The sequence below is a fragment of the Anser cygnoides genome, chromosome 1, assembly GCF_040182565.1.
Source record: "Anser cygnoides isolate HZ-2024a breed goose chromosome 1, Taihu_goose_T2T_genome, whole genome shotgun sequence".
Classification (NCBI taxonomy): Eukaryota; Metazoa; Chordata; class Aves; order Anseriformes; family Anatidae; genus Anser; species Anser cygnoides.
Genome location: NC_089873.1, coordinates 89,202,726 through 89,219,878, shown reverse-complemented (window position 1 = coordinate 89,219,878; position 17,153 = coordinate 89,202,726). Strand labels below are relative to the sequence as shown.

At 37.7% G+C, this 17,153-nt stretch overlaps 1 long non-coding RNA gene across 1 annotated transcript in view; it reads right to left on the bottom strand.

The window, feature by feature from the left end:
• Nucleotides 1-3,088: 3,088 nt before the first annotated feature.
• The window catches only part of LOC106039549 (uncharacterized), an 86,445-nt gene continuing 72,380 nt past the window's right edge, over nucleotides 3,089-17,153 (bottom strand). Inside the window, exons 3-5 of the long non-coding RNA XR_001209341.3 lie at nucleotides 11,383-11,622; nucleotides 5,291-5,371; nucleotides 3,089-3,262 (exon numbers count right to left, since the gene is read on the bottom strand). This is a non-coding gene — a long non-coding RNA (uncharacterized lncRNA). The remainder of the gene's footprint in view (nucleotides 3,263-5,290; nucleotides 5,372-11,382; nucleotides 11,623-17,153) is intronic.

Here is a 17,153-nt window from a genome sequence, read left to right as displayed (position 1 = left end):
CACATGTCTTCCTGATAATGAACTATGCTGATTGAAGTGCACAGAGAAGATTTCCTGGGCAGCACTCTTTTCTGGACTACAATCTGCAGAGATGGAAAACTAATAAGCACTGAATTCACAAAAATGTCTATACAGTATTTCTGAACACTTCAGAAGGTTTCCTACTGGAGAGCAGGAAGCAAAGTTCCTGGAGGTATTCTGGTAACCATGAAAAACACCACTCCCCCAGAGTTTTCTTCTAATGGGAAGTCACTGCACTTGCTTGCCTTCCAACTAACATCTTGGGAATGTAACTGTTCCTGGCTTCTAAATGCAATAGGTAAACTCAGATGCCCATTTTAACCGTAAAATGTAATCAAACTGGAAAAGTAGACTAAGAATTTCCAAGTGCTTGTGGAACAGGACAATACATTTTCAAAAGCTTTAAAAAATGTACTGCAGATCCTTTTCTGTTTGTTTCTTTAACTGTTTGTTCATTCATTTCCTATTAGGAAAGGAAATGAAGAACACACTTATGAAAGACAAAGAAAGAAAAGGTCCAACACAAACCCTGCTTGGGTCTGTCCTGGGATAAAGCAAGTAAACAAAAACTCTGCTTGGACAAAATTTTAGTGTACTTTTATAGAATTTCTATTTGAGAAAGGTTATGTTGTGACAAACAGGATTAGTTTGACCAACCAAAGCAAAAATGCTTTGACGACCAACTTTGTCGTGTCATCTTTTTGACAAAGTTCTTTCTTGCATGTAAGGTAGTTCAGAAAGAGTAATAAACATTAAGAGAACTTAAATACCTGTTTAGCAAACACAAGCTTGAGTAGAAAACGTTACCATTATAAACTGAATTAGCTTGAATATCAAACAGTAGATTTATATTCTTTGCAGAAGAGATGAAGGACATTTAAACTGCTGATCAATATTTAATGTAGTACTGAATATGGGAGTACTTACCCAACTCCCTGTATAGTAGATAATTGAATAAAGCCACCTTACTTTCCTTGTCCTTTCATTCAACAAGTGTTCTGCTCTTTGTATGCAAAAATCAGCAGCCTGACCAGAAAGCAAGACTACGCTACAGTCACACAGCTACAATGAATGATTTTATAACTTTCATATCTCCTGAATGTGCCTTTGGGTTCTTGCTCTTTCTTACTGATTGGAATAGCAGCTAGAAATGAGTAGTACCATGTACATGTACAAATCATATAGGCTATCTAAAACAAAAATCTGCTATATAGCTAAGCAAGAAAATTTTGCCACTTTCAGTGATCTCTGAATTATTGCTGAGTTATTCAGCTCATTTCACAATGCAAATAGCATGGTGTATTGCTAAAAAGCTGTTGAACCCACATAAATGTATATGGGTTCAACTGAGCCTGTGACTTTTCCATAAAAAGTGAAATCATACAAGTAAAAATATAAATGCACAATATGAAAAAGATGTAACTTCTATACTCTTATGGGAAATTTTTTTTCGAGATACTGAGTGCACACACAGAGGGGTTTGGGGAAATTGAGATTCTCTCATAACAGTTTGTGTCAGCTGTTGACAGTGTAATGAAAGGATGTGTTGTATAGGTGTCGTGTGGGAGACCACAGAACTGAAAATGCTGCTAAGTCAACTCTATTGAGTTTGGCAGGAATCTTCCTGACGCAGAGCTTGATTCTGAAGGATGCTGAACCACTGTCTTATTAGCCCAGGGAACGGGGCCTCAAGAGTTTACCTGGAGACTTTCTTACTGATTTTAAGTCTGCGTGTGGTAACACCTGTCACAGTAATATTGCGGGATAAAGCCAGAAGAGCAGCACCGTAGCAGATACGATGGCAATGTGTACATTTAGGGTTGGCCTCATTTGTGGTTGCAGCAGTTGCATGCAATCTGGTCTCCCAGGTTCACAGCCTGGCTGAACACAGGAACGGGGCCAGGGTGCATGTCTCTTCCAAAAGGTCCCCTTTGCTCAGGGACCAGAGAATGAGAGTGTCCAGGTGCACGGCACACACTGCCATGTGCCCGATACTCAATTCTCTATGCACCAGCCATACATAGCCTGGAAAATAATTGGGCATGAAAAGGAGTGAAGATTTCTAACTCCCTTTAAACAGACTATTGCTCTTCTGTGAAGAGACTGAATGAAAAAAGTCTGTATGACTCCAGCATGTTTCCATGAGAAGTAATGTTTTGTATCTTTATGTCATGTTTTATTTCTCTAAGGTAGAATTTTTTAAGGTAGCAAAACCAAAAATTAACCCTTGAACTAATTGCTAAAATTAAAATAACAACTAGGAACTGTTTATGGTTTGGAAAAAAAAAAAAACAACAAATAATACATAACAATAAATGTCTTTATATTTTTATATACTTACACGTATCTATATACACCATGCCCATCATGTTCGTGCCATTTATTTAGCACATGCATGTGTATTTGTGTGTATAATCCTACCAGAACACAAGTATTTGCTAAATACAGTCTTACTCCGTTTATGAAGCCAACAGTTAGTTTCTCTCATTTTCATTCTGTAATTATTAACTATCCCAAGATTTCATTTTGAAATATCAGATTTTTGCATTCCTGAGCACTACTGCAAGTTATCTGCCACACTTACAACGAATCCAATGGATCATATCTGTCTTTGTGGTCATGCATCAGTGCTACTGTAACTCTTTATATTAAAATTGCTTTAGATCTCCAGATGGTTTTTTAATGTTCCATTACTTTGGGACTGTAATGTAGTTTCCTGTAAGCATTCAAAAAAAAAAAAAAAGGAATAAAAGAAGCTAGTTGAAAAATTAATACTATTTCAGTCTCCTCTGTTACTTTAATGCTTGAATGTGGTAAAAAATTTTGGAAAGTAACCTCACAAGATGGTGGCATTCTGGCATCACCCAGGGCAGAGAGAGATGTAGGATGAGAGAATACTGCATGGGCTGGTGCCCCAGTGGTTCAACACTGACTGACTGGGCAGCACCGTGCTTACCTTCACCCTGTCAGAGCCCCACATCAGCCGCTCAGACTAAATGGAGAAACCAATCAATTTTTCTCATCTGCATCAGTGACACACCTGTAGACACAGCTGGGTTAACTGCTGTCAGGGATGGAGTGGTGGTGGGGGAGGCATGAGATAGCCCCAGCACCATTCTGCAGCCCCTAGCTTTGAGGCTAGAAGTCCTCGTACAGCATAGGAGCTTTAGTCATAGATGACTTCCTCATCTTTCTTAATTGGCAGGTGGAAAGACACCTTACGTGTTCTTGGAGCCATCATCTGCAGAAGATACAGAAAAATAGGGAAAAATATACAAAGGCAAATAGGGAATAATCCCTGATAGTTTGTTGTTTTGGACTGTGGCAAAGTCCAGAGACCAGCTCTGCAAGGTACCTAAGCGGGTGCCTGATTCAAATACAGGTCTTTGCTTGGGGCCATGAATGGAGCTGCACATGCTCTTGGAGCAAAGTGCTTTAACAGAACTCATCAGGAAGAATTCAGTTCCTTGTCTTAATCAAATCCAACGAATCCCAAACTGCTCATGCTAAAGTCACTTGGAACAGTTATTCCCATGCTTCAAAAGAAATAAGAAAAGAAGACCTATTTCTGATGTTACCCAACAGTCAGCCAGTGCCAGATTTGCTATTTTCACATTGCAATTAAGCTTTCTGATGTTATGTATTTCATACATGGATTTTTCTGCTAGTGTGAATATTTGCTAATAACAACAACAGAAAAAAACTGACATTACCAATTAGGTATTAAATGAAGGCAATGTGAAACTAATAATTTTGATATAATAAGAGGAAATTAAAATGACAACTGAGCGTTTCTTCCTCATAACATTTCTGCCATAGTCACTTTCCTACAGAATATTGTTATGTATTCACTACAACATTAAAAAAGCCCTTCTTAAATATACCTATTTTCAAACAACCATCAAACAGAGGTTGTTAGACAAAAAAAAAAAAAAAACATTGTTTCATGCCAAGCAAAATAATTTTTCTATATCCAAATGATATGAAAACAAATTGAAGAAAAATGCACAGATCAACATCTGAGAAAAAAAAATAGCACAGACTAAAATATATGTCAGACTGTACTAATCTTGATGCAAAGGAAGAATCTGGAGGGATGCCTCTGCATCTCTTCTGCTGACACTATTTCCTTATGTGAGAATTAATATTAACTGGAGCAAGGAGTAAACAGGGACTGAATAATACTTGGATAAAAATATCCCCCGGGGTGGGCATGGGGTGGTGAGGACACTCATGGGAGTTCAGGTCATACTCCAGTGGACACTGAAGTCTAACAACACTGAAGAGGAGACCAGAGAGCCCCTTCTCAGAATAACCTCCTCACGGGGGTATTTTACAGCAGTAAGGAGTTGCAGATCTGAAGCCTTTCAGAAAATGGAGAGAGGGAACTGAGGATTTTCTGCACTGTGGAGAAAGTCTCAGCCACTTCATTACTGAGCAAAAAGACTGAGACCAATGATAGTCATTTAACTTTTGCTTTTACTTAGTTTTCACAGCCCAAATATGGACTAAATTTGAGTTATATTTCTGATGGTCTTAGGGACAACTTCAACATGTATAGATTGGCTAACTAACATAGGTCAAAATATAAAATTTCACAGGTCTAATTGACAGAAATTACTGGGGGGGGCGCGGAACACAACTTGGGTGTTTGGAAGTGTGTCAATTCATCTTCATGGTTATTTACTGATTTGATGTGTTAGAACATTTTATCAGATCAATTATTCGTGTCATCAGCTGGAGGAAAAAATAATTATAAGCAAATGCTTACCAACTATTGAGCCAATTAAAAAAAAAAAAGTCAACAAGCAAAAATCCAGTTTCCCTCTGAATTCTACACATCTATTAGTATGCTCAGAAAATTATTTTGTACAAGTTGCTGTTGTGCCTCTTTAATTAGATAAAAATACATGCTACCAGGAACTTGCACACTCCCAACTCCTTAATTTCTTTAATAGAAAATGAAGGTAACAACAAATCTATCTGCAATCCCTTTCCCATCATTAATAATAAAGATAAAGTTTGTTAGTTTAAATGAAGAATTAAAAGGAGATCTTGCATGTAAACATAGCCAGTGTAAGTTTCTGCCTGAAGGTGGTACATCCATGGGAATGTACCAATTAAAAAAACCCATCTGGTTTATGTTAATTAGTTGGTGGTAAGTGAAAAGCAAAAGTAATATCTTTAACAAAAAGGGGAAAACCTGCAATAAGTGTTTATAAAATCACAGCCTTACAGCCTTCTATGGTATAAGTTATTGACCACTTACTTTCATACTTACTGATCCATTTTGTGGAGGTTTTCTGAGTTTCTCTTTCCCATCAAATGATTTTTGGGGTGTTCTTCATTTCTGAAAAGAAAGATGCATTTATCTGAGATGTTTAAATGTTGAGATGTTTAAATTCAGCTGAGGCGTTTAAATGCCAACCCATCCAGTTAGATACAAAAATAAATCAAAAGAGCACATCATTCTTTAGTGTTCTGACAGACAAAATATACTGTCTCAGATGAAAAATAAATAACACAAGTAACTTTTTGGTGGGGCATTGGGAAAGTAGGGAGAAAACATCTTTCCAATTAAATGTGACAAATCCCATCATCCAAAAAAAAAAAAAAAGCCATTGGAAATGCAGATACTGCACATCACTATATGTAAATGCAAATTTAAATAAGAACTATGAAAACAAACTGAGTGCTCAATTCTGTCTTCTTCTTACAGTGGACATTGTGCTAAAATACTTCGGACCATATTTTTTGTCCTGATTAACTTTTTTTTCTTTTTTGTAATATAAATCAGATTTCAGACAACATGCCTTATTAGGCATCCTGGCCAATCCTCTAGTGACAACTATGTCTAGCAACCTAAAGGTACAATGGCAAAAATCAAACCTCTATATTAATTTTAAAACTAATTTTAAAATTCCCTCTGTCCAAAACCTTTAGTAAACAGAGTAACGATTTCTTTATTGCATATATCAAATTCAAACCTATAAAAGCTTGCAGTTCTGTGTAACTCCACTCACATTTTTATCCCTTTTACTTTGATAAGAATCAGAGATTAATCTACACCCTAAATGAAGAGAAAGAAATCTCCTCAATTTTATCATTTGGGACTGAGACACCTTTTCCATGTTTGTATAAGCTATTTTTCCATCAGATTTTTAGTTAGCTTTGGGAAAGTTACCGTATTTATAAGTTATTTGAACTTTTCAGTACATGACCCTGTGCATAAATCCTATTCTGCTGTACTATCAGCTCCCTCTGAAATTAGGGCTCTTCCAAGAGCTCAGATACAAGTCTTTGAATTTCAAGACCTTTTTTTATCATCAGAAGATTTCAAACACAGCTTTGCTATTCCCAGAGCAAGCAGCGTTTTTGGTAACGCTGCAGAAAAAAATCAGGCCCTGAAAACAAAGTAAAACAATAATATACTAAGCACTAAATAAATGTCCACAAGTCAGAAGTCAAGAAGCTATGAAAATGAGTGTGGACTAAAAGTGCACAGGAGAATGGTTAATCTGAAAATTAAATTGCCTTGTTCAAAAGGCAAAAAATGTTTCTTTTCCTTACAGAGCACATGGAAACAAATTTCACTTTGGCACAGTAGATGAGAATAATGTATAAGAGAGATTAAATGATATTAATCTTCCAGCTGGAAGGAATGTTACTGCATGTCCAACTGTGACAGTTTCTTTTGCAGAGAACAGCAAAAATTTTTGCCTAAAGGACAACAGCTATTTTTCCCCCTTTAACTGAGAGTGCTTTGGATGATGAGACAACTTCATTTATTTCTTCGACTAAGTTTTTGACTGCATGTGATCTAAGCAGCAATTCTAACTCAGATCTTTCCCTATGTCTGAAACACGTCTAAAATATAAGCAAATAATAGTCTTTCAAAAAACAGCTAACTAACCTCCTCAGGTCTCCACACCAAAATTATATAATAAAAAAACTGTGGAAAAAGAGTAATGGGAAAGAAGAGGCCAAACTGCAGTCGGAAGCAAAAAAGCATTTGAAACTAGATTGCATGGGCATGCAGCTACAGCAGAAATATCATTTCACACCAACACTTCACTGCTGCACTGTATTCACATTCGGCACGAGTGATTCGTGCCAACCCAGAAAGGCTGTGCTGGGGAGGAGCCTCCTGAACCATGTCGCAGTGGCTGCTGCAGGAGCAGCCATGGAGAGTACAGGAATTCGACTTTGCGGCCAGTCTTCAAAACAAGCAAACAGCGGAATTAATTGTCATTTGACAGGGAACACAGGCTGTGGACGACAAATTGAAAAACAATGTTTCAAGGTTCTTAAAATTGTCATCTCAAACTGCAGCTTAGTATAGCAGTCATTTTATGAGAAAGTGACGAGTTATTCTAAATTGAGTGCTTTTTTTTTTTTTAATTTCATTATTAAGTCTGAAAAGGCTATTTCTAGTGGATCCATACCTTTCCCTTTCTGCGTCTATGGCAACAATTAAGTATGTCTCTGTACTGACATCAATTAGTTATGCTATTGCACATTAATGCTGTAGAAAAATGAAGCTGTTGACAATCAAAAGAAGAAGCTGTTGACAATGTAAAAATACTGCTTTTTAAATTTCAGATTAATTCATAACAAACTCTGTGCACCAAATGGAAACTTAGTATTTATAAACAAAATAAGATGAGCTTGAGGTATTGTTTGTTTGTTCTCTGCCATTTTTCCCCAAAGAGCAAACTCAGTAAGAGATGTTCTAAATAATACCTAAATAAATATTTGGACTAAAATCCATCCTCAGCACTAGAGTCAAAAACTACATGGAATAAAGTAACCTAAAGGGAAACTATAGTTAAATTGTGGGCATATCTCCTCTTTGCTGGATGCTTTTGTCCTATTTTCCACAATCTTTTGAGGATACACTAAACAAATGATATGATTTCTAACAATGTTAAGCTAACCTGTAGAGTAATGTTAAATGCATTGTCTTAGCATCTGTTTTAAAATCGTGGCTTTCAAATAAATACACCATCTTTGTTTACCAATTTTCCTTTTTGTTTTCATATTCCTGTTTTCTGCAAAACCAACACACATTATTGGCACTTTTTGTTCCTTAATAAATGGTCAAGATGAACTCTTGAGGAAAGGCCACTGTGTATGATCTCACTCATGCTCACTGGCTTCTTTTTCTATTGGTGGGAACAGCCTTATTTCATAAGAGCACTAAACAATTTGATTTCTTCTGCAGTCTTTGATTGCATTGGGTTACTAGCTTGGCTTTCCTTCACATTATCCAGTAACAGAACTGGGAATTATGTACCAGGCTGTGCTAGCTGGGTTATTTAGGGTTCTTTGTATTTTGTTAGGTTGACAGGCTCTCTGCTGGGAGTTTCTCTGGCTAGGGAATCTCCAGAAGGCTTTGAGTGATACAGTGACCAGCCCATCAGCCACTGTTTGGTGCCTATTGTAACAGGCTATAGCTACTCCAGCAGCCCTTCAGAAGTAATCAGTTCCTATTAGATATTATCACCTTGCTATTCTAAAGCCTGACCCTTAGCCAAGGTGAGGACTGCTTCAAGCAGCTCCTTCACTTTTCGAAAGCATTTCCACAACCCTTGCGCAAGGCAGCCACGCTACAGGAGGCACTTGGCAGTGTAGGTGTTCAGCCCTGAGGGTGCATAAAAACTGCTCAGACAAAAGCCAGAGAATTCCCTGAGGTTTGCAGTGCCAGCCTCAGACTGTCACAGCTTGGAGTACCTGTTACTCCAGATTTTATTAAGAGATGTTATTAAATACAAACCTACGCTACATTTTCCTCAACTAAGATTCCTTTGGAAGAGCTATTACAAAGAGGTTAGTTTTCCTGCAAGACATGAAAGGCTGTCAAAGCATTTCAGTGTCCCTTGGGAGGCTGGCTCAGGCACAAGCACAGTGAGAAAGCTTCTCCTTCTCTCAGCAGATCCTCACCTGAACCCCAAGAAAGGGCTGTGCAGGATGACTATTGAGGTGATGTCCAGCTCACAGTGCCCAAGAACTACACACTGCTGAACCTGAAGCCAGAAAACTATGTAGAAAACCTTTCTGTAGAGGTTTATTTCTACAATTTGTTGATTAGTGTGTCCTAATATCGTCTTACATATTGGTATTCTCCTGTCCTAGTTTTGGCTGGGGTAGAGTTAGCTTTCTTCCTAGTAGCTGGTATGGTGCTGTGTTTTGGATTTAGGAAGAACCAGGACAAATTCTCTATACTTAGGCTCACTGCCATTATGTCTGTCTATCACAAAACAATGCTCCCAGCTCCTATTCAAAAACTGTAAGTATTTTAGGCACCCTCCATTGCTGACCCTGATCAAAGCCTAGCTCTTTATTCTTTATGACCGGGCAGCTATAATTATTGCTTTATGGGCTTGATATATTTCATCTGAGGTAAATATGTCAGTATTTCAGCTGTAGGCTGATTTGACAAAGGCAACCCAGGAAAAACAGATTTGTTTACACTGTTGGGCTGGCAGCCCGTAGACTGCTTGACTTCTGTTAAAAAATAAATAAATAAATAGAAGGAATCAGTGAAGTGATTTGAAAAAGTACTTATATCAAGATTCAGAAAGTTAGTCTTTTTCACCATAAAAAGAAAATGTGGAATTTATAGCTTGCTTGCTGGAAAATAAATCTTGGTGTGCAAGACTAGCTCTCAGCACATTTTGTAAAAGGAGGACTTGAAATATCCATTACAAATAATTGAAGCTAAGAAAGAAGTCCAAACAGATAGAATTACTAGTTTTTTAGTTCCGTAGAAAAAGGCCAAGAAGGACACAGCATGACAATAGCAAACGGAAAGGTTTTTAAGCAAAAAACGTTTGGGGACTTGGGTATGGTTTTCCCACAGTTCAGCTAGAAAAACCAGATCACATGCATGAGCACTTTTAGTTTGGAGCAGCAACAGGTAGGTTCTGTACATCAAGTCACTTTTTCACTTGGGATTCTAATTACTGATATATTTAACTGATGTATAACATAAAAAATTAGTTCAATAGCCACGCTTAATCTTTGATCTCAGATTATTTTACTGTTATGCCTATAAATTCAATTACCATAAGTAGTTTTCATAAATAAATTCTTCTCAAATACCTCCTTGTCCTGTGCATAAAGCATCTCAATCCAATGGGCCATGTGAAATCTTTCTTGCTTCATACCCACAATCTCACTCTGCCTTTTAATGGCTAATATTGCATTCCTGTCAGTTTACTGTCTAGAAGCACTGCTACAAATTGTCCATGTAGGATTGACTGTGGGTTTAAACTGCAGTAGATTTGTATTAGGAAAAGCTTTGTAAAGATAAGGATAGCAAAGCACTGCAAGAAACTCTCCAAGAAGGCCGTGGAGACTCAGTTGCTGCAGATTATCAGGGGCAGATCACGAAGCCTCTGTGAGGATAGTGGATCCCCTCAGGGGATGTGCCGGCACTTCTGTTCTTCTTGTTCAGCAGCTTCCTATGGCAAATTTACCTTGGGTTTGTGCTGAGAAAGGAGAGTGCTGAGCTGAGAGCTACCTCAGGACTGAGGTTTAAAACAGACACAGGTGATATCCTCATGTTATTGCTGTTGCTTCTCTCCCAAGGGACAAGAGCTTCCTCCTACTTGCCCATGACAACCAGTACGCAGATAATCCTTCAAGCCCCACATATATACTCCTCCCTGTTCGTGCCTATGCAGATCAAGCTTGTTTTATCTGCACCTTCCTGTGGGCACACCAACCTGTGTGGCACACCAGCCCCTTACTGCTCTTTCTGCCTTGCAGCTTCAGACACCTCTTCCTAAATGCCTCTCTAATGGGGAGTGTTAGCCCAGGTTTCAAGACAGATCACACACCTCTGAAGAGCTAAACTACCGACAATTATGAGGAGATCCTGGCCCAGAGGAAAGGCTGCCAGCAGGCAATTAGTGCACAAGCATCTCCACATTGCCTGAGGGATGAACGTTGTGTTGGTTTTTAGGCAACATCCTTTGTTCTCCTTCCTTCTGCTTCATGTGGCAGCAGGAACATTAAAGGAGACTGCAGAGGAGGTAGAGAAGGCAACAGGACAGGAGAAAAAACAACATCCCCCAGTTGGTAGTGGTTGTTTTACTTTAGTTATCCTATGAATAGAGAGTTCTTCCTGAAAGTCCAGTTTGTCTTTTATTTCCTCTGGCCATCTCTCTGAAAGCTCTGGCTTGAAAGTGATTAATTTTTAATTGTTCATGGGATTTTGTTTCCTAATACTTTGCATTTTTATAGTCAGTTCTGTGGAAGGATCTTAAAGCACTTTCTAAATGATAAATTAAGGCTCTCCAAAACTGCGTGAGCTGGAAAACAAAATAATGAGGAAAGGGAGACCAATTCACTTACCTCTATCTGAACAGTTAGTCCTCAAAATACCCAGGAGGAGGACCCCGGCTTTTAGTGCTTACTCTTGTGCTTTAATGTCGCTTGAAGTACAGTGGTTATGAAACTACAGTCAAATATTCTTCTACAGTAAAATGCTGAATCATGGGGTAGTACTCATTGTATTCATCGAGAAGGCTTCATGCATCCACTGGAGCAGGTCTGCAGACTGAATATCCCATTCCAGTCTTATCTGCCTTATTTCTTTCAAAATGAAACAAAAAAAAAACAAACAAAAAACAACACAGAAGAATCTCATTCTCATGAAGTATATGTATGTATGTATATAGTTATCTATATAAGTAAAATAAAAATTGATTTCTTCAAATTCAATAAGAACACGATGTAAAAAGTAGACTTTTATAGAAAGATGTTCTACAGGAAAAAAATAATAGGCCTTACCTTACAGTAAAAACTGCACCAGGGAAGATAAGATTCAAATCTCAACTTAGTGGCTTGGGAGTATCTTTTTAGGATGAAATCAAACTTGCCCAACAATCAGTTCTGCTCTAACAGAAAGGGCAGGACATTTGCTGTTCTTCTCTCCTGGGCACCTGAATCACCACTTTCCCCTTTCCCAGCCCAGTCCTAACCTTCCAAGGCAGAGCTGGCACTGCACACAAGCTAATTGCTGTCATAAAGATGGCACTTGCAGCTAGCTCTTAATTAGGGCTGAGATAGTGAACAATATGTATGTAAATTAAATGAAAGCACCAATAATTAAGTAATTAACAAAATTTGGGTGCTGTCTACTGTAAACAACACAAACGTCACTGAAGTCAACAGGAGATGTACTGCGTGTTGTACCAAAAGCCAAATATGATACATCAGTTCAGTTGTTTGGTAGATGATTTATACAAAAAATATAGTCAAGATTCAGGTGTACTTCCAAGCATTTATTTTTGCCTGCCTTTTTTCAGTTCATCAGCTTCACAAACAAAAAATATACATACATATATATATATATATATATTTGGGCAGCTTGGAAGAAGTTATTCTGAGAAAATATTAGAGCTGCATTTTTACTTCATTTGGTACTTAAGTTAAATATTATGTTATATATAATAAATACAAATTAAAAAGAAAAGCAAAACAACCATGCCTTTCTACAGGGAGGAACAAATATTCCAATATTCTTCCAATTTGAGTCTTGCTAGCTGTGCCCCTACTCAAAGATAGGCTTAATCATTTTTTTTAAGGATCCTAAAACTGCCCCAGTGCCAAGGCAGCGCAGAAGGAAGTTTACCGGAGAGAAGAAAATACCTTAGTCCTCACAGTCAGACCTTGGTTGCCACTCCCTAGTGAAAATTGTCTGCAAAGGAGGCCTCCAAGCAGTGCCACAATCTCCCTGTTGCTAGACTCACATCATCCAAGCAGTTACTGCCCACACAGTTTATGAGAGTGTACTGGTATTTCTAATCCTCTGAGAGATCGCACCAAAGTGCAATTTTGTGGTGGTCACAACGCTGTGAGCAAGGTTTTTGATCCACCGCACAGTGATACCTACTGTTGGAGGAAGGAAGTCCAGCGCTACGTTATTCTGATTCCTGTCATCAGCAGGGTACAGCAGGCCTGCCTGCTAGTGGAGTCATCTACAAAGTTCTTTAGCTGGTTTGTTGGCATTGAGAAACTTCTTTTACGTAACTACCATTTCAGAGTCTATGTGTATAACATGAGCCTTTTTAGGCAGAAAACCCAATTACTTTGTCTTCCTCAAGGTTTTAGTGCTGATTCTTAAAATGCATATTGCATGCACTCACATAAAGCAGAAATTTTCTATATTTTGAGGAACAAAATGCTGTGCCACTACTAACATGCACATTTTCCTTGTGAGTTTTGTTCCTACAAAAGCTCTCGATCAACAAGCAACAGCTTGTACACAAATCACTGCAGCTGAAGCACTGAGCCCTCCAGTGACACTGGCAGGACCTGTTGCAAGCTTAGAAGCATAATCTGAAGCTGTCACATATGTGACCCCACTGCAATTCTTTTTGCTATTAACAAGCCTTATTCAACGCTCTGAAAATGCACTCCTTCATTGTAATAAAATACACTGTTTCATTATCTCACAAACTGGCATAAAATATTTTTATCATGTTTATTATCAACATTGATTTACAATGAAAACTGAGTTTGTCCAAGGGAGCACAGCATAAATAGAAGGAAAAGCTGCAGGACACAAATAGATCTAACTGATAGAAATCTATCAACAACGGTCAATGACAGTGCCTTCTGGAGAAACACTGCATGACTTGTTGAATGTTAAGAGTGTATTTTTTACTCTGTAAGAACCAAAGGATTTCTGTTGTGTAATAATTAAAGGTCTGCCTCTTGAAGATAACCATTAACAATAAAGCAGAATAGATTCTCAGTTTGTGTGAATTGCTGCAAGCCACTAGAAGTGTTGTCTCCTTCACATCACCTGTGATTAGCACTTAACAGGAAATTATTAATAGGGCAATTCTATTTTCATTGCACACTAGCCATTGTTAAAGCATATGCCCGTATTATAACCTGTAATCATCTATTTTATTTTTCTAATAGAACACCTGATTTGTGATTTTTTTTTTCTTCTCAAAGCAGGTGGATGTTTTGGTCCATACATGAGTTATTATTGGACTAAAGGGGAAAGTGCTTGCTAGTTACTAGAAATACGTTATATTTAAAATCTGGTGCCAATCTGACCTTTCTGGTTAGATGTATTCTATAAGAAATAGAAGCAGAAGCAGCACAGAGTGAAATAAAATTGAATGCAAGCAGTCAAGCAGGAAAGGCATTTTCTGCTTATGTTCCTATCTTCTGGAGTAATGTATGCAAGTGTCATAAGATGTACTGACGATATTATTTCTAAAGGCCAGAAAGAATCAGCATAAAAAATAATGCATATATAATATAGCCTAAAGTGAACCACTGCCTTCAAACAGTGAGAGATCTGTTTTGAAATATTTTGCTAAAACTAGTATTTTCTCTTCAAAAAGAACTGACAACAAATTTGAGCCTTAGAAGTTTGTGGCATTCACATGTTGGATGAAGAGGCAGGAATCCAAGTTTGGCACTGCACTGTGACCTCAAGACTCATTCCTCCTTGTCTGACTCTTGTTCTGGTGGGTGTTTACACTAACAGTCCTTAGGGATAGGGACCATCTTTTACTGCGTAATACAAACAGAGGTTTCTCAAAACTATCCTCTTCCCTTCTCATCTTCTCCCCCTATGGTAATCCCACCAGAATTTAGTGATTATTTACATCTATATTTACGTTTCTAAGTTTCTTTTAAGAGTTCTCTTTAGGTTACTCCTGTGCTTCTTCCTTAGCTCTTCTGAAGGGAATGAAAATTCACAAGTAAAATGCTTTAAAAAAATCAGCCAAGCAGGTTTTGTGGATATGCACTGACAGAAGGTTGAACCTGGAAATGAAGACTGCTCATAGGAATTTGACTAACAGGATAAAAACTTGGAGGAGGTTTGCTTTAGCAGTGAGAACATGGGAAGAGTAGTTCACCTGGCTGGAATTATGCAATTTATGTGAAGGTGTACACGTACATATACTTCTCCTCTTTATGCATTTACATAGAGATGTCTTTTTAGCAGCTGTTTCAAAGGAAAAAAAAAAAAAAAAAGAAAGAAAGGAAAGAAAAAAAGAAGCCCCTGGAGCTGGCATGTTTGTGAAGAGCATTTGTAAAGTAAAGGTATTACTACACTAATGACCTGTGTCCTACAGAGAACGCTTGCCTCTATTAGAGGAGTTCTGGATGGAAAGGTAGAAAAAATAAATTATCAAAAATATATATTTTTAAAAGATCTATTTTTTAAATGGATGAGCTGAGCCAAGTTGTTTAGAACAAAATAAAAGAAAGCTGAAAACCAGAGCTTTCAGTCTGCAACTCTTGATCTCAGGAGAAGACCAGTTTGGAATTTAGTCCCCAGATGAAAACTTGGATTTGCATGTTTTGCTTTCAGAGTGGTATTTTAGCTCAGAGGCAGGCATAAAACAATGAAGTTACTGAAATTTCATAAAATCAATTTCTAAGCCTTCTTTAATCTCAAGTTTAAACAAATTCAATTTGTTTTAAGCCACAAACCTACAATTTTTGAATTATTTTTGGTGAGGAGGCAGGGAACTGCTTTTATTTGATGAATGCTTTTAATCTATTTGCATTTTCTGATCTTCTGGCATTTCTTTGGAACCCTTTCCCTCTCTTCTGGATTATTCAAAAGAAATACAGACTCTGGTCCCACTACTGACGTCCTAAACTGAGCTCATGCTCCTCCTTGCATACATTGACCTGAACTTTTGGGAAGAGGACAAAAAACATCTAATTCCGCATGGAAACATTTAATGGTCTTTAGCCTATCTGTGCTGAAAGCTTCCTTAGCCTCTTGTCTTTGAATTCATTAACCATATGATGACTTGGTAAAATTACACTGTTTCAAATGTTTATTTTTCAAAGGTTATGGCAACGAATCTTCTACAAAACAAGCTGATTTCTTTTGCTAGTAGTCTGCTTTAAAAGGGGGGGGGGTTGGTACCTGTTTGAGATACTTCATGTAATGTGGCTCCAATCATATTAAAGAGAGACATTTCTATTAGTATCAGAAAATGTGAAATACAAGAAATACACTGATACAGCACCACAAGTGATTTTAACAGAGTTACCCTAGAGTTACTCTGGTTTAGCTTGAAGCTGAAATAAAAATAGAAGTTGACTTTCAATTATTATCAAGGAAAATTCATGACAACGACTGAAATATGCAGAAAATCCCAACAAAAGTGTGATGAGACAAAAACCTGACAACTTGTGCTGCATCTAAAAGCATAAACATGTCATGGCAGAGAGACAAAACTACTTTGATTAGTACAGGTCACTGCCTGTTCCTTCCAAATCATTTCATTTTTCAGAACCCTGTTGTGTACATGCAACCCTCTTTTGCTACTTCTGATGAAGTCTGGGGGAACACAGACAGATCCTACACCTCTGCAAGAAGTTACTTCTTTTTCAGAACTCCAGGTAAGGATTTGGGGATTTTTAAGTTTGTCAGCATGTTGTTCTGAAAAGGATAAATGACAAAGCAGGCTCTGACTACAGTGGCACGTTTTCAGATTTGATACATTCAGGGAATGAGGGAGTGACCAAATATACTGGAGTGCAGGGAAAAGAGAGGATGTGCTTGCTGAATTGAGGAAAACATTTAATTTTTCAGGCTGTTTTAAGATCTTTGTCATCATTTTGGAAGACTTATTATACACATCAGAGTGGATTTACTGCATAGGTGTGCCCTTCAGTGCCTGATGCGCTGCTGGTCATCTGGCTATGTTGCTCTACACACCCCCAAAGTATTAGAGCTATAATGATTTCTGCACAAGTGCTTAGATGGCTTAGAATGCAGAAAATAGGATGTCAATAAGCACCACTGAATATAACTCATAATTTAACCAAAGATTTAAAAAGGTGAGTGAGAGAGGGAGAAATATCATGGCTCTGGTGTTACAAGCTCAGACCTATTTTCATTTTTTTCTGAGATATGGATGTATGCAACTAAACCCTCATTCATTTCTGTCAGGTATTACAAATGTTATTAGAGACAGCAATGTTCAAGTCCACAAGACATGAATTTTTCATTAAGGACTGGTAAAAGCTGAGAAAGTTGTAATCATTTTCTTGAAGAAAAAAAGAAAAAAAAAAAAGATAGTGATAGAACCTTCTTTTGTCCCAGAAAGAGGTGATTCCAGTTCACT